This window comes from Triturus cristatus, chromosome 3_1 (assembly GCF_964204655.1).
Source record: "Triturus cristatus chromosome 3_1, aTriCri1.1, whole genome shotgun sequence".
Taxonomy (NCBI): domain Eukaryota; kingdom Metazoa; phylum Chordata; class Amphibia; order Caudata; family Salamandridae; genus Triturus; species Triturus cristatus.
The window spans coordinates 684,255,923-684,275,080 of record NC_140583.1 but is presented as its reverse complement, the minus strand read 5'-3'; the positions used below and the strand labels follow the sequence as shown (position 1 = coordinate 684,275,080).

Below are 19,158 nucleotides of genomic sequence, written 5' to 3'. Positions count from 1 at the left end.
TTCTACCTATCACAATAGATAGCCTAAAACAGTACTCCAGAAAAATACACAATATAAATTAAGATTACAATTGCTCAGCCATCTGAAGGGTCTTAAAACTACAGTTACAGTTTTCAAATTTCATAATGATCTGATGTCCAGTATACCCTGTATTGGTTAACGGGACTGATTATGACAAATGTAATATATCCTAAGCAAGAATGTGGATTCCCTATAGCCCAGCTCCCAGGATATACTCTTTGGGGGCAATGACAACAAGTTTTCATGTTTGTTTTGTCCTGAGGACAAGTAGGCCCAATCCACTGCATAACAAACCCTTTGGCTGTCAGTTTACAGTATCTCATTATGGATAAGGGAAGGGCATTGTATGCAGTTACGGTAATATTTGTGTCCATAAGTTAATGCTGTTCTTAATACAAAGCCTTTCTAATTAGGGTGAGTGCTCTCAGGAAGTGTTGTAGAAATGTGTCTTCGCGTTTGCAGACTTTAAAAATATGAGGCTACATACAATGCTCCTAGAATTCTCTCTAATTAGATGCAAATATTTTCAGAAGCTTCAAAGCAAGATTGATGACCCTTTGCTTTCAAAATAAAATGTTCACAAAAAATTTGCAAATGTGAATAAAACGTTTTGCTAAACTACAGTGAAATTGTAGGTAACATTTCTTTGAAGCATCATTTAGTAAAATGTGTTGCTGCATGCTAGTATTTTCAAATAATATTAATAATGGAAAATCAGTGCAACCACTTTCAACAAGATAATGGGAAACATGAAAATAAACGCACATTGGCAAAGCCAATAGGTCTGAAATTGGTGGTCAGCCTTTTGGTTTTGTCAGTGCTTGCCTTGCTTTGATATGGTTTTCATAAAACTTTTTTGAGAGCTGCAAGGGACCTCACCATTGTAACAAACGTTGGCAAAAATAAATAATATTTTTTTGGTCTCAAAAAGCACACAATGCCGCGGTAGCGACTGGCAATGAACAAAACTAATTTGTGTGCCGATAAGCAGAACCCAGTCGATGGATACATAGAGAAATAGAATTTTAATAAAAGCAAAAGGTCTTGGTTAGCTCCAGACTTAATTAGAGGCCCAATTCTTAAAGAAAGTCACAAAATTGCACCCATGGTATATGTTGTCCTTGCATTAGTGCAGATTTACGGCTTTCATGAACTCATAGGGGTTTACAAAAGGAGACCAGGAAATCGTACTCCTAGAAAATATTTCTGAACTGCTTTTAAGCAAAGCAAATATGCAGGTTTAAATCTGCTCATGCGATCATCTGTAGAGCATTTACAAGTCTATTTTTCCTCCAACCACGTTTTTCCCCAACCCTGAAAGAAGTTTGACCTCTGCCATTGTTAGGAGTAAATTCCCACCATTTCTCAGTAATGGTAAAAATTAGAGAAGAGCAGGCGAAAACCTTAAAAACATGCAATTTAGTAGGTTTGCACAGATTCATAAAGGCCATTCCAACCCTGGAACTATTGCTTAACGCTACCCGCAGCCCCAGTAAGTAGATCAGCATAAAGGTAGCAAAATTAAGAAATTGCTAGAATTGAAACTCAACTATAGTAGGAGCCTTGGCATAATCAGAAAGGCTAATATCAGAGCTTTTATATGATACTACTGCCATAATTGGTCACTGCACTATGTGGCACCAAAGGGACAAGTTAATTTTTTACAGGACAAGTAGATTTCTAAAGCAACCTGTGCCATTCACAAGCAGATATTGGTATTACATTCCACACCCTTCCTATGGCACTTGAAGTAAGGAGGATGGAGTTACCTGTAATGTTTGTAGTAGAGCACTTCGCCACCAAACACTAAATCAGAAACTTTCTCTGTACAGGATCTACTCTAGAAACTCAACAGATGTAGAGAAATGGTGGTTTCTAATTATGATAAAGTTCACTCCTAAAGCTGATAAGTACCTAAATGAGTGATTGCATAGTCTCACACTGTCTGCAACATCCCACTCTTATGTGCAGTAACATTCACTTCGCCATGCTTACACCTCAACCAACTTGGCCCACATAAGATAAACTATTGCCAACATCTTTCAACTATACACATTTTAGGGCACCCAAAATAATGATGCAAATTGGAGCGCTTCAAGATTACATCATAGATATGAAGAGCTATGTAAATTATATAAACTGAGTAGCTGCTTGGTTACCCAAGAAGCTCTAGGACTACCAAAGTATAGGAGAGTGCTTTACAAATAGCAATAAAATACAATTCTATTACCGTCAAACTTCGTAAAACTGTCTATTAGACACAACTTAGAAAACAAAACAAGTATGAAATAACAAAGAAGTCATTAAAATGAGACAATCTCTACACATCGTTTAACATCCTCTGTAGACAAAATGGATTTTAAATACGAAAGTAATGCATAACAAAATACCAAACTAATTAACTTCTGTAAGTGAATTAAATAAAAGAGCTCAGTCTGATGACAATACAGTAAACCGTTTTCAGGGTTTGCACAGCAAAGGATTCACTAATTCTTCATTGTGCACAGGGACTTGGAACAGTAAAGCACACATAGGAAGTGTCATTAATAACAGATTTAGAATCAACTGTGGACCTTACTGCACGCAATAGCAAATGCTTGCATGGAGCGCTGCATTGAACAGTCGACTCCATCTCAGCATTCTAATTCAAAATGTGCTGGTACAGTAACTCCTGATCATTATATGCCCCAAAAAGTGGCATACTATGAATTGGACATCAAGGGAACATGCAGTGGTCCCTACTACTCCTTACAAGCCTTAACACCCAAAGAGTAAGCTGTCTGAAACAGCCAACAAGTTTAATAATTTATGAATTGTCACCACTTGCCCTCAACAGCTGGTAGCCATTTGATGCTTTGAGATAGCAGGAGTGGTTGGAAACCATGTGTTCAGAAATCCTGTTCATAAAACTGACACAGTCATAATCCGCCGGCTAATCCCTGTATTCAATCTCATAAATAATGAATTTTGGGGAAATGTTACACTCATACAAGGGTTGCGCCAACAACTCCTCTCAGTGATACAAATCTTTAACAGAGTGTTTATCCCCGAAGTTCATAATCCTATTGGAGATGTTATTCTAAATACAGGTTGGAGTCAATGCTATATATTGTTGAAAATGAAAGTCCTTTGTCAAGATATTCTTTCAAAAATTAAATATTTATTTTTATTTGTTTCTCATGTATAATTCCAAATAAATGCCTTCTGAAATTATCCACAAATGTCACGTGGATTGCTCACACGTGTACACTTTAAAGTTTTTTGTTAAATTAAAGAAGATTGACCTCAAAATAACCAAAATATGCCTTCCGTAAATTATCCACAAATATCACATGGACTGGTTACAGCTGTAAGATTTACAGTTCTTTGTTACATCAAAGAAGATTGATCTCAAGCCAAATATCAAATGGATTGATCACAGGTGTAAGCTTTACAGTTCTTTGTTATATCAAAGAAATTGCTCTCAAAATAGCCAACGTGTTTTGCCCTACGCAGGCACGCAAGCCTAGGGCTTTGTTGGGGCTAATGTACAGAAAAATGAAAGATACAAAAGCAGACTTTAGTTTAATAAAATTGTTGGTGACTACATAACGATATTTCTGGTGCCACGTTAATGGTGAAAGCACTGCACTCGTGAAGAGACACTGCACACGTTTAATTTAAAAGATGAACTCTTAAATTAAACACGCTGCCGGTAACTTATCATTGCACTCTTTTAAATTGAACACTCTGCTGGTAACTTCTCATTGCATGTCAATAAACTTATTGTTAGTGCTTTTCTAAATATAAATACCATTCCCATTTGTTACTGTCCTACTACTATTGGCTGTCGCATCAGTAATTATGTTTTATCTCCTTTTTAATTATTTTCCACCACATCACACCTTCACTTGGTCACTTATGTAAAGATGAATTCCAAGAGCACGTGTGCAGTGTCTCTTCGCCAGTGCAGTGTTTGCACCATTAGCGTGGCCCCAAAATAATAATATGCAGTCAGAAACAATTTTATTATACTAAGTCCCTTTTTTGTATCTTTTGTTTTTCTATACCTTAGCCTTGAGAAAGCTCTAGTCTTAACGTGCCTCCATAGGGTGAAACCCATGTTGGCTATTTTGAGAGCAATCTCCTTTGATGCAACAAGGAACTGCAAACTTTCCACCTGTTGATCAATTCATGAGATACTTGTGGATAATTTACAGAAAATATCTTTGACATTATACGATGAGAAACAAATGAAAATAAATATTTCATTTTTGAAAGAATACCCTGACTCAATATTTTGCCTTGACTCCAACCTGTATTTAGAATAACAATAGGATTATAAATTTAGGGGGATAAACAAACACTCATCCTGATTTGAACCATGTGTTGATAACCTTTCAAATAATACTGAGTCAGGAACACTTTGCAGCGCATCACCCCAAATTCTGCAAATCATAAACGTGTGAAATGTGTGTTATTATATGCAGTGGCCTGTAAACGTCTTAAATGTATGTTATTATTTGCAGTGGCCACTGTCAATTGCAATGTAGATTCATGCAGTACAAATTGTTTTTTACATTTGCAGTCTGCTGACTTGCTTAGGAATGTGAAATAATTCTGTGCCCAGGACACTTATCTTTATATTTGATCATTAAACATACTGACCGCAAGAGGGAGACAAGGCAATGCAGTGAAATTGTGCGGACCAGATTCCTTTTGGTGATTGAGAAGTTACCACTCTGAAGCCATACTTCCGGTAAGTCGAGTATTTATTCATGCATAAGCTTCACCCACGACATGGAGCGTGTCTCCGGCATGAAGGTCGATCAGCAACTGTCATTGCCTATCGAATCCTCAGCCAGCGCACACTCCATGCACGGGACAACAATGTTCAAACCACAACATTCTGTATGATGACATTCTGTAAAGCATTAACATCACAACCATTAAAGTAAAACAACCCCACAACATCAACTCCCCCCTTAACACAAAAAGAAATCAATATGTAACAAAATGCTTGAACCTAGCTGGAGTGCTTCTCACCCTGCCACCGTGACTGGAGGTGGACGGGTTCACAGTTGAAGCACTCCCTACAGACCCATCAATGTCTAGCCTTTCGTTCTCAGTGACAGGCACGGTGGCGAGTTACTGCCCCCTGCGTCCTTCAGAAAGACTGGTCATCCCCTTACCGCTTCCCTCCAGGAAGCCTTGGCTAATAACCCAAAGCGTATGCATGAGAAGGGAATCCCCCTCTCACATATAGAAAAACGCCTTAGTGAGTGTATCACATAGTCTGTACCACAACACTAAGTCTGTTTTATTTCACCACACCTTTTTAAAAAAACGGTCCTGAGGAAAGCCAGAATACTCTAAGGCACTGGCTGAAACATGTCGACCATCTGAAGGACGCAGGGGGCAGTAACTCGCCACCCTCACGCGTCCTGTAGCCTTACTTTTAACCGCTGGTGACGGCCCAGTTATTAAAATTTAATTTACCCTCGGGTACTGGGACCACCACCAAGCCGTTTTAAATCACAACTCACCCAACCTCACTGCACTCTCAGCAATATACCAGCTCCGCTGTAATCAGGCATCGTAGCACACCCGGGACATACTAGGTGTCATTGGGTGGGCCCGATGATGAAGCATGCCACCAACTAGGTTGGTGGGTGAGGGCTTCATGAATACACCAACAAGGTGCCCGTGACAGAACTAATTTGAGTACTGTAACACTTTGGTCAACTTAAGCTAGTCCTCTTTGTTTAATCACATATAAACCCTCGGGGACTCGGACTAGCTAACTAGTCCTCTCTCTCCCTCTTGTTACACGCATATTTCTCACTATACCATTCCAATTGACTAATGGAATAAATTGTCAAACTCTAAGGTGTGCATGTCACCGTTGAAGGAAGTAACAGTGTGCGTGTCACAGTGACACACTGATTCTCTAGTGATGAATTATAGATCACACTTGGAGGGTGTGTGTGTCACTGAAACACACCGTGAAATGCAAGCAGGGAATTAAAATAAGGTGTGCGTATCACCGTGACACGCTGATCCTCAGTTACTGCCCCTTTTAATAAAATTAGAAAAAGCTTCGTTGAAAACTGGTCACTGCTGGTGCATGCTAGAGATGAAAACAACTGGTGTGCGCATCACCTTGCCAAAACCATGAGAACTTTCCTTTAAATATGGCCGACCTTTATAGCGTATGTGTTGAAAATGAGTGCTCCCTACTCCTACGCACTAGGAATCAGATGCGCCTTCCGGGACTTTGTGTGTGGCGCGAATCACTATTGCAGTAGCCACCGTTAAGCCTGCGCATAAAGATGCGAAGGAGTCCCAGCAGCGTAGCATCAGAAGTGCGGGACTCAAGCGACCTCAATCGAGTTTACCGTTAAGGCTCCGAATGCATTCGGAAATGCGGGAGAGCTTCACCAGCGCAGCCAGCAACAGACAAAGGAGCGCACAATGTAGCGTGAGGCTCAACCAGCCACAGTCAAAGGAGCGCGCGAGGGAGCGCAAAGTCCAACCAGCCACAGTCAAAGGAGCACGCAAGGAGGTACGAGGCCCGATCAGCACGAACAGTCACACATTTAAATTACAGATCCTGTAAGGATGACTACTCAAGGTAAGGATTGTAAATTATTTATTCTCTAATGGACAACGCACTCAACCCGGAGGCACAGTGCGTAATGAATCACTGAAGGTAACCAACCGTCTCAACTGTCAACATAAGAATTTCCAGCTGTCAACATTCCAGCTGGTAGCTGCCACGCGCAGGAGGGGAGGGGCGCGCGGGGAGAAGCTATTGGCTAAGGGGGGGAGGTTAAGTACACAACACAACACATCTCCTTCCCATATGAAAAGTTGCACCTAGAGGAAGAAAGGAAGGAAAGACATGAACACTGACAGGTGCCGTGCCTAGTTAACTATTCAAAATTATAGTCTTTATATTTGAAGGGTTTGGCTACACTGCGTCCGCATTTGCTGGTGATGGTCACTTCATCCGAAGTGTTATTCTCGGGCACCAGTTCATGACTCTGTTCTTGTCTTTCAATAGAATCCAAAGAACTACTAGTGGGACCCATATCAGGAAAACTGACTGCACCACTATGCTCCGATCTCTCTTGTTCTTCCCCAGACACATGGTCACTTGCCTTACCAGGAGATGTCTCCGAGGCGCTTGTGCTATGTTCTCTCATACCCCCAATGGTTTCGATGTTCTCACCACCTTCTCTACTTCTTTTGTTTTCTCTAATAGTTTGTGGTCGCAAGCCAATGCCCACCCTCTTCCATGCCATGTCCGGACACTTCAGGGGTTGGAGAGGAGGTCTCAGGGTAGTATGTGATTTGTCTGAATTTTCACATTGCATGCAGTTTCTCACCGCTCTCTCAATTTGTATGTCGCACACAGGCCACCATTGTTTAGTTTTGTTTGTGTCCAAATATCCCTCCTGGCAAAGTTCAATGAGATTCTCTCTTAAAGTGGTCGGAGGTATAACCTTTCCTTGTCTCAAAACCAGTTCGTTTTCCGTGGACAGTTCATTCCTCAATTCCCAGAAAGGCCGCAATTCATCTCTAAGTAATACCTTTTTGGGCCATCCTTCCACAATAAGCTTCCTAACCTCTTTTAAGGTTCCATCTCTTTCGTTTTCTTTGTTCCATACCTCTTCTTTAATGCTCGGGAACTCTTCATTGATGCTTGCTACACATATTTCATCTTCCTCTACTTCGTATTGGGTAACCTGGACCTGTTCAACACTGTTTGGGTTTAGAGTTATTCCAAGTTTTCCCTGGTCCTTCCAACCAAGCACTGATGGGCCTGTGACAGCAACATACATCTTGCTGTTGTTTTTCTTCCCTTAAATGCAAATGTAAGTTTTTTGTAATCCTTAAGTTCAATCGGTTCTCCCGTGAATGTTTTAAGTGATATGTCAGGTCTTTCTAATTGTCTTCCCACCTTACTTCTAAATTTCTCCCTCCAAACATCACGGTTGACAATAGTACATGGTGAACCCGAATCAGCTACTATATCTATATGCACTCCTCCAATATCCACCACGCACATTGGTTTCTTTTCCTTCCTCTTCTCGTTATCCTCTTTATCCGTTGCCTCAGTTACATATATTACAAAAGAGTTATTTCCAAGATCTTCCTCATCCTCATCCTCTACAAATTTTACTTTTTCTTTTATCTTCCACTTGCATGCTTTCTGAAAATGACCAATGATCCCACATTGGGTACATTTGTTGTTTCTCGCTGGGCATTTCCAGTCGTTCGCCAAATGCTTACTGCTGCCGCACCTGTAACATTTCAACTGCTCGTACGAACTAGCGTTCTCTTTGATTTTTGTTGTGTCCTTCACTCTATTACGAGTACTTTTCTTATACCCACTTATTCTTGCCACTACATATGCTTCCTCAATTTTACCTTTTCCCTCATCGATGACTTCCTTCGCACAACGACCAGTCAATTCTGCCTTCTTTACGATTTCAATAACCTGTTGGAGAGGTTTTTCACCTTTAGCCCATAAGGCGTCCTGAATGTTAGAATTTGCAGCACACATCACTATCTGATCCCTAATTAAGTCATCATGCATGTTACCAAACTTGCATGAGAGCGCCAAGTTCTTTAAAGCAGCAACGTAGTCTTCTATATTTTCTTCTTTTCCTTGTTTCCTTCTGTAGAACTTATACCTGTGCACCGCAACACATACTGTCGGTTTATAATAACTGTCTAAATCCTCCATTGCCTCATCATAAACATTTCTCTCTCCTCCAACTCTTATTTTCTTAGTAATGTTGTTATACACTGTTAGCCCACCAGCACCTAAACAATGTAATAATATTTTTTTCTTTTCCTCCTGTTTTAGTGGTTCATCTTCTTTATCAAATGTGGATATATAATTACTGAAATACTCCTTCCACTGTTCCCACTTCACAGTTGGTACGCCAGTACCCTTTAAGAATGCTTCTGGTGGCTGTAAATTATATATATTGCCTGTTGCCATGTTTATACTTGCTTTACTTGACCTATTGTTTTCTTCAAATGTTTTCTTTATTTACTTCTTTTGATCACGTACACAATTAACTCTCACCTGCTCATTTGCGCCCATGCGGTAGAACCCCAGTCTATTGTTTTCTTCATCAACCGCTCCTTTGCGCCTGAACATTCAAAGTCCCGTATGCCTCCGTCAGACTTGTTCGTTTTGTTTCCGTTCTCTATTCTCTTAGAAGGAACTTCAACTAAGATGGTGACATGCACACTTCCTGTGCGTGTTAGCGCGCTGGAACACTAGAACGGAGACTCTACTTCCTGTGATTCCTCCTCCTCTTCTACGTCTCAATGTTCTTTCGTCAGCGCCTTAGATCTGAGGTGAGATCCCATAGACGTATAATGTTAACTTACTTTTCCTTACTCTTAAATTATGTCGCAAAGCATCACCAGCGATGGCTTGAAGGCAGCGTTAACCTCTTCAATGCCCGTGACGAGCTGGTCTCGTCATGGGCCGCGGTTGCGCTGTGCCCATGACGAGACCAGCTCGTCATAAACCCCACCCGCTAATGAAACGGCCGGCACAGGGCGGGGAAAGGGGCGGGCACTGAAGGGGTTAATCCTTCCTTATTTATACAATTCAAACTCCTTCGGTTTCACTTAGAGCGCAGTAAACTTCAAGACGTATTTATTTCTCTTCAATTATGTCGCAAATCTTCACCTGCGATGGATTGAAGGTAGCGTTAATCTTCCCTTCATTATGCAAATTCAAACTCCTTCAGTTTCACTTATAGCGTAGACTTCCTCAAAACGTATTTATTTCTCTTCAATTATGTCGCAAATCTTCACCTGCGATGGCTTGAAGGTAGCGTTAATCTTCCCTTCTTTATTCAAATTCAAACTCCTTCAGTTTCACTTAGAGCGCAGTATTCCTCAAAACGCTCTTACTCTTTTTCACCTTATTAATGCGAGTGAGGAATGCCTTCTCATTTCCTTTTCATTTCATAACACACTGCTTTACTTTTCTTCACTTCCTTTTAGTAACAACAGTCCACTTTTACTTTTACCATTCATTCATATTCGTTTCTTCTTCCAATTCTCAATTTTCTAAGTGCCAACAATGTTCACACATTATCCGCAGGTCTTACTTCTTGTCCTTCCTCGCTACCAATGTACTTCTTTTACTTGCTGTTGCTCCTTAATTTAATATTTTCCAAGTTATTTCATTACCTCCTTTTTTTTTCAAATTCAATCACTTCATCTTCGTGGGTTCATCCGTGCGTCGTCCGACCATTCCTCGTCGCCAAATTGTAAGGATGACTACTCAAGGTAAGGCTTGTAAATTATTTATTCTCTAATGGACACCGCACTCAACCCGGAGGCACAGTGCGTAATGAATCACTGAAGCTAACCAACCGTCTCAACTGTCAACATAAGAATCTCCAGTTGTCAACATTCCAGCTGGTAGCTGCCACGCGCAGGAGGGGAGGGGCGCGTGGGGAGAAGCTATTGGCTAAGGGGGGGAGGTTAAGTACACAACACAACAGATCCCAACATACAAACGAGGAAACAACATTGAAGCAGGATCATCAAGGCCTGAGACGAGGACCAAACTCTTGTCTCCAACCGCTTCGTGCGTCTCTCTGCCAGGTTACAAACCCTAACCGGAGATCATTAAATTATTCTCGTTGCGCATGGTTCGATTGTCGGTGGGTGAAGTAGTAATCCCAATTCGTCGCCAAATGTGGTGATTGAGAAGTTACCACTCGGAAGCCATACTTCTTGTAAGTCGAGTATTTATTTTTTTGTAAGCTCCACCCACGGCATGGAGCGTGTCTCCGTCACGAAGGTCAATCAGAAACTGTCATTGCCCATCGAACCCTCAGCCAGCGCACAATCCATGCATGGGACAACAATGTTCAAACCACAACATTCGGCATGATGACATTCTGTAAAGCATTAACATGACAACATTAAACTAAACCAACTCCACTACATTCCTAAAGAAAAAAGCAGAAATCTGCACCAGACGAGTATATCCTCGCCTGTGTGCAGATTGTCAGCCTTCTGCTGCTCATCGAAATTTCCATTATTGCAAATGTGGCAAGTTTGTATGCATTCTTCAGAAAATCCTTTCTAAAATCCGCCACCCATTTAAGGGCACATTTGAGCATAAGTAAACACAAGAAATTGCTGCCCCTGTGTGTACAGTAGCATTTTCTCCAATGAGGAAATATCGCACTGGTAAATCGAGCAGTGGCTTTAAAAACCAGGCCCTGAATATCAAGTTTATAACTGCAAACATTACTGATTACGTAGGAGACACATTTTTTAAAGCTAATTTTACACTTAGCTTTTGCCCGTTTACATTCTTCTCCGTTTCAATGTGATCTAATACTTTCCCAAATCTCTTATTTGTTCCCAAATGTTGGCTTCTATGCCATTTTGATCAATAAATACAAGCTCGCTTGTTTAATGGCTTTGACTGATTTTTGGCGATGTATGTAACCTGACAACCTACATTATTTTCTACTTCCACATTTTCAGCCCCATTTCCATTGTCCGTTATTGATATTTTATTGCCGATATTTGTCTATCACTTCAGTACTTACGGGTCGCATAACAGCCACTCCAATCGCTGAAAATATTGGGCGTGGTAGGGATTCCTAACGTGTAAAATACCTACGATTTGAGTAATCTAGCATCTCAGCCAAATAGTGCTCTGCTAGAATTCCACAGTGCTCATTGTACGCGCCTCAATCAGATTATTATATGAACAGTGCCTGTTAAGGGCCGGGCGAGTTGGTATTTTTGGGCGGGTGACCTGAGGGTTATCTGTTAAGGACCAGGCGGTAAAATATTAACAGGACAGCGAGAGAGGTCCGGGTGGACTGCTACTACGAAATTAGGGTTGTCACCTTTCCCAGGGAAAAATACTGGCAATTGCTTCGCCCTTTACATTTATGCGAAGGCCCCGAAATTATACTTAAGTAGAACTTTACATGAAATTGTCTATTTTAGTGTTTAATATGGCCTTTCTGTCTTTGGCTACTTTAATTTACTGGGGTTATTAAGGCAGTTCCCTAAAGTGATTTCTTACAATTACTGTTTTAGTATATAAGTGATAAGGGGAAAAATACTGGCTTCTGATGATTTTTGTAAGTTTTGAACTGGCTCGGAGATTAAAATGCAGCCCACAATATTTGGGGCTTAGGCCAGGTCAGAAACTGACAAAAGAGATGGGGCATGGGTCTCACTAGGGAATGGGCTTTAGTTATCAAAGGCATGTATGACATATTTAGTATCACTGTTGCAGCGTTTCCAAATGTCACACTAGATGTGAGCGAGTCGCTGAAGACTTGAGCCAACAACTGATTCTAGATATGCTCAAGGTCCTTTCAGACATTCAAGCCCAAAACAAGGTGAGCTTTTATGTGGCTTCTGCCTGCTACCCATGCTTTACCCTCATCGGATAAACTTAACAAGCATTTGTAATGCAGTCTGTCTTGCCTTTGGAACCTTATAAGTATTTAGCTATGCAGCACATTATTGTGGATACAACAACAGTTACTATTCTACTGTGCACACATGGCCCCCTATTTGCAGATTGATTTTCATCTTCAAACAAATGCACTTATTTCTACATAAAATAATTTAAAATGATTAAAAGATGAACTGGACGCGTTTCAGCTGTTGATTACAGCACTCAGCCATTTAAAAAGGGGCACATTTGCAGGGGTGATGTAAACATTCACAACGGATGGATTCTGAGGGAGAAAACAGTTTGACCACAGCAGGAATCGAAAACCTTAAAGACTTATATATAATTTAAACAGAAAGATTTCTTCTTTGTCATTACAATATTTTGGTACCCTAGCTATGCAAGTTTATGTTTTCATCACAGGCACCGTTTTTTTCTAACTCATTTCTTTACTTCCTATTGCAGAGAGATTACTGGTATATGTTGTGATTGGTCTTAATGTCACGCGAGATGGTGGGAAGATGTATAGGATCATGGTTTTGAAGAGGTATGCTTTTGTACAACTTCTGCTTGAAAATGAGATACAAGACAGAATGTTTTAATTTAAAGGTATGCATAATACTTATTGGTATCAATAAAGAAATGAGTTAGAAAAAACTGTGCAGTGCAGCGCAGTGTAGAGCAGCGCCACCCACTGTCGGAATCGTGGACCAAAGCCAAACCTAGCTAAAACCTTGAAGAGGTAAGGTCATTCTATCAAATCGAACGCCATAGCAGCATCCAATGACATTATGACCGCGTCTTCCTGCAAATATGGCTGCCTACCTAGGACATTGTGGACACGACGAATGTTTAAAGCAGTATTATGTCCTGGTACAATCCCCAACTGGTCTTCATGGACCAGTGAGGGGAGGACTGCAATCAGACGGGGCGCCAGGAGTTTTACCAACACCTTGGCTTCTGAGCTTATTAAAGATATAGGTCTATATGACCCACAGTTGGTCACTGGTTTCCTGGGTTTATGTATGACAACTATAGAGGCTAGCCTTTGATCTAATGGAAGGATACCCTGTTGCAGACTCTCTTCATACATGTGTTTTAGATGTGGGGCCACTTTTAAGGCCATTCCTTTAAGGAATTCAATTGGAATTCCGTTAAGCCCCATTGCCTTCCCCGATTGGATGGCAAAGATAGCTTTACAGATCTCTTTGGCTGTTATATCTGCATCTAGTGCTTCCCGGTCAATGTCCGACAGTGTGGGCAGGTCCATTTCTTCTAAGAGTTGACGTAAGTCATCTGAGGAAGTGGTGGTCTTAGAGGTATATACTGCCTCCAGGTGGTTTGCAAATGCTTCCGCCACCCCCCAGGGATCTGTCACCTGTCTCCCGTCATCAACTAACATTTCAGGGACCCGTCGAGCCACCTGATCTCGTCGCTCTATCCATGCCAGAATTTTACCGGCCCTATCTCTGAGCTTGTACACCCTGTGGGATGTATGGAGCAGCCTCGCCTGGTTTTTTTCACGTGCTAGGGCTTTGTATTCTAGCTGCTTGTTCCGGAGACTATGGCTGTGGCCTCGGTGGGAGAGGCATTATGTTCTGTTTCTAGTTGGAGCAAGTCACTTTCAAGTTGAGTCAGCTGTTTATTTTGGTATTGGATATATCCAATCTTCACCGCCAGGGCATGCCCTTTAATCACTGCCTTGTAAGCTTCCCATATAGTCTTTGTCGAATCAACGGATCCGACGTTTTCAGTAAAATAATGGTCAGTGTGTTCAGCAAGGATGTCTTTAATATCTGGGATCGTAAGGAGCCATGGATTAATAATTATTTGGCCTCACGTATACCGTTGGTGAAAAGTGAGTTCAACTCAGAGAGGGGAGTGATCGGAGATACCTCGTGGGAGCCCATGGGGGTGTTGGAAGTGGCCTATATCTGCAAGGGAGGTACCAAAATAGTCAATACAGGACATACTTTTGTGTGCATTGGAGTAGTGCGTATAGTAAACTATAGTGGGTGCAGTGAACGCCAAATGTCAGTGAGGCCCATTGCGTGGGTGAAGTCTGCCATATGAGTGCCATGGCGGGGAGACTATCAAGCCTCTCGTCCATCGTCATGTTGAAGTCTCCCCCTAATTTAAGGGTACCAGGGGGGAGATCTATCAAGATTTTACCCAGGTCTTGCACTGCAGTCTTTCCCAGCGCAGGTGGAAGATAGACCGATATTATATTTAGTGGCTTACCCTCCCAGAGCGCCTCCAGTACAGCAAATTTGCCCTGTGGGTCGGCCCACATGTGGGTAGGAGTGAGGGCCAGATTTTTACGTACAAGGATTCCTGTACCCCTGGAACAGGATGTCAACCCTGCATGTATCAGGAGCTTGTAACCCCACCTGTTTAGAGCCTTACAGCTATTAGCCACCAGATGTGTTTCTTGCAATAGTATCATGTCTGGTGATTGTCACTTAAGGTATTGTAAAACTACTCCCAGTTTTATTTTATTGCCCAGGCCATTCACATTCCACGTCAGTATGGACAATTTTATCTCCTCTGTATCAGTCATGGCGGGTAGCATTTGAGATCGAAGGGGGAGTGCAAGGCGAATATTGGTGGCATGCATAGCGACCCTGAGAGCGGTTTATGTTATAGGCAAAGGTGGATCCCCAGCAGTCATGCCCTCCCAAGCATGTAGGTGGTGTCAGCAGTCTAGCAAAGTAATCTGGCGGAGCTAGATTCATTAGGATGCTCTGTGTAAGAAGAACTAAAACAGTAAAAATCCCAACCATCATCCCTTCCCCACCCCAAACCCCCTCCCTGCCCCCCTGCCAGTGGAATTCCAACTTTCCACTCCCCAACAAGGCAGAGTGCCTGTCGCCCACCCCTTCGTGTGTGTGGTACTTAGCTAACCACCTCCACCCTTGCCTGATCAATGTACTATAGTCATGTTATACTTAGGAGTAGTCCATTCTAGTCCAATCCGTATGGGTAGTCGCATGTTGACGGTGAACCAATGAGGCATTAGCTCAGTGCATCCAATGCTGCCTCGGAAGCAGTGCCAACAGTCACATAGGAAGCCATCCCATGTGGGCCGTAAAGTTCAGAATAAGAAAGTAAGCATATTGTCTAAGGGTGTTGTTTAGATGAGGTTCGGTGGTTCAAGTCAGAGTTTCCCGTCGGAGTCCGCACCTGAATGATTCTCTCTTGAAGCTGGAGGGATGCGCTGACTATTGTTGTGGGCCCTATTGCTGCGACCTTCCGATGGTCTCCCTACTCAACACCAGCCCTCCAGCCATTTCAAGCTTCTTCCGGGGACAGGAAAAACCATACCTTACCCTCTGATTCAACCCAGAGTTTAGCCGGAAACAGCATGGAGTATTTTATGTCCTTATCGTGTAGAGCTTTTTTAACCGCTGTAAAGCTGCGTCTTTGTGCTTGAACCTTGACAGTAAAGTCCGGGAAAAAGGTAACAGTCGCGTTGTCGAATTTCAGCGGTGGGCCGGCCCTTGCAATTTGTAAAATACTCTGTCGCGGAAGTTAAAGACCCTCGTAATTATGGGCCTGGGAGGGGCTCCGGGCTTTTGACGCCATTTGTAATGCATTCAATAAATCCTTCACACTTTCTGTTCCGGCTCGGGCATCCTGAAGAAGTCAAGGATCCTGGTTGCATCCACAACTGACCAAAATCATTCACCACCCCAAAACCATATTGACTATCAGCAAATATGGTTACTCTCAGATTTTTGCCAATTATACATGCTCTTGTCAAAGCAATTAGTTCAGAAACTTGAGCAGAATGTATCCCCTTTAGACAGGATGCTTCAAGAACCATAGTCACTGTCCATACTGCATACGCAGCACTCAATACACCCTTTTCATCCCTCAGACAAGATCCATCCACAAACATCACACTGTCTGATTCTTCTAGTGGTGTATCCTTTATGTCAGGTCTTGGTTTTGTGCATAATTCTGTCACATCCAAGCAATCATGGTCTGCTTCAACCATCACGTCTTCACAACTTGAACTCGGCAACAAAGTTGCTGGATTCAGTGTTGTACATCTTGTTACTGTCACATTTTCAGCACCCAAGATCACTCTTTCATATCTAGTCAGCCAACTGTACGTTATATGCTAAGTTTGGGTCCTTGTTAATAGGATCTCAGCAGAATGTGGCACATATAATTTCAGTGGATGACCCATAACAATTGCTTCACTCTGCTCGACTCACACAAGTAGCAGCCACTGCTTTTAAATAACCTGGTAACGCTGCAGCAACGGAGTCCAAAGTTGCAGAAAAATATGCCACTGGACGACGTGCCATTCCATGTTTTTGTGTTCGGACTGAAAGTGCACATCCATCTCTTTCACAACAGCATAATGCAAAATATTTCGTGTAATCTGGCATTCCCAATGCAGATGCTCGGCAAAGACTATCTCGCAATTCAATAAAAGTTTTCATACACTCTTCATCCAACTCAATCGGATCAACCACATCTTTATGATTCAACCTCTGTAAAGGTTTTGCAATCAGCGAAAACCCACTGATCCATTGCCTACAGTATCCAACCATTCCCAGAAATTTTCGAACTTCTTTTTGAGTCTTAGGAGGACCCATTTGCAAAATCACAGTAAGTCTGTCTTGCGTTACTTTTCTAACTCCTTTCTAAATTTTGTGTCCCAAATATTGAACTTCATTTTGACAAAATGTAATTTTGCTGGTGACACTTTATGCCCACCTTTTGCCAAATGATTCAGTAAGGCAATTGTATCTGTCACACAGGCCTCTCGTGTTTTTTATGCCACTAGCAGGTCATCAATGGACCATTCATTTAGAGCATTTCTTGCCGAGAGACAGATTCCACAGGATTGGTTCCCACTGTATCGCAAGCTGTTGAGATACCGCTGCATGCTTCCACCCATTCATGGATGAGTGCTTCTTCAAGCCCACACCTTCCACTTACACGGCAGTGGTTCCCCGTCGCTGTATTTAAGTGCTCTTCTCAGTCCAGTCCAGATGAAGACCCCACCGTAAGGATACCATTCAATCCTGCACCTAGGGGTTGAAACGTCGACAACACACAGACATCATACAGCACAAATTCTGGCAACAATGTTAAAAAAAAAGTGCCTGTTCATTAGAGTTATGTGTATTTTTAGGAACGCTTGATCTACCGTAGGCCGGAAAAGTTCATATCATGCAACATTGATGTATATATGTCACAAATACCTTTTCCCTGTCCTCCACCCACACGTTACCACTTAACACCCATTCCCTTCCTTCTTCGCCATCTGCACCAAGAGCACTGTAATATATTGCACTGTAACCATAATGAGCAACGGTGTTGCCATTATCTTCTAATGCTTTGAATATATTGCACTGTAACCATAGTGAGCAACGGTGTTGCCATTATTTGCTAATGTTTTGAATACAATTGCATTAGATGCTTCGTTTCAAAAAGTAAATAAATTGGACTTATGCCAGTACGAACTATTGGTGTTTTCTACTATATATTGTCCCAAAAAGAAGTTCTTGGCTACCGTGACCACATCTTTATGTATGCATCAATGTAGAGCACTAACACTGAATTTTGTGACATGATAAATGACTCCAAACACTTTTTCAAAATATGATTAAAAATTGAAGGACTCTCTGTATACCCTTGAGGAACCCGGTACCATGCCAAAACACGGTCTCTGAACCGGAAAGCAAATAAATATTGGCTATCCGGATGTAAAGGTTTCGAGAAAAATGCTTGACACAGATCAATCACTGTGTACCATTCTGCATCAGAAGGAATTTAATAAATAATCACTGCTGTGATTTCAGGACTCATCCTGTATTGAGGTGTGTTTGGATATATTGCACCTGGTTTAACTGTAACCTGAATAGGATCCACACCTTTCATCAAACCAATGTCCTTTCCTGTAAAATCCCATACATCAGATCTTACTGTATTTCTCAACTCTGCAGGTAAATCTTCTTCTGTAAGCAATGAATATAAATCATTCACTTCTGTCCCTTGCTTTACTAGCATCATTTTAAAAGCGACATCCTCATCTGGTGTTTGAAAAGCAATACCATCTGGCGTACAATAGATGGTGCAATCCATTTTGCATAGCAAGTCCCTACCGGAAAGGTTCACCGGACTTATATCACATACCACAAACTGATGCATGTCTCTAAATTTTCCAATATGAACTTCTATTGGTCTTGTTATTGGAGTCTATATATATTTATTTGAAACTCCCACAACTTGGATAGTTTCTCCCGAGAGGGGTAGGTTTGGAATTTCTGCAGCTCTCACAGTAGAACGGGTAGCACCAGTGTCCCACAAGGAATGTAACATCATTACCTTCCACTTTTCCATCAACAAAAGGACCTGATTGATCTACCTCTAGAGATGCGCCAAGCATGAACTCTTCCTCCCCCCTCAGGCACCATCATTGAGATGAGTCATTCTCAGAACATTGCAACAAATATTGCGAAACCAAGTGTACATTTTGATTCTTACCAACTTGTTCACCTGCGTGAAATCCAGCATTCATACTGTATCTCTGTACTTGAACATTCACATTATTTGGCATAGGAGCTTGAGGCACTTGTACTTGTTGTATCTGTGGTGTAACTACCTACTGCTGTTGTTGATTTACAACCACCTCATTCTGCATCTGCGGATTGAAA

The 19,158-nt window shown here is 41.8% G+C and overlaps 1 protein-coding gene across 1 annotated transcript in view; it reads right to left on the bottom strand.

Moving 5' to 3' along the window:
* The window catches only part of TESMIN (testis expressed metallothionein like protein), a 1,510,092-nt gene that overhangs the window by 1,367,249 nt on the left and 123,685 nt on the right, over window positions 1–19,158 (bottom strand). The gene's annotated exons all lie outside the window — the stretch shown is intronic.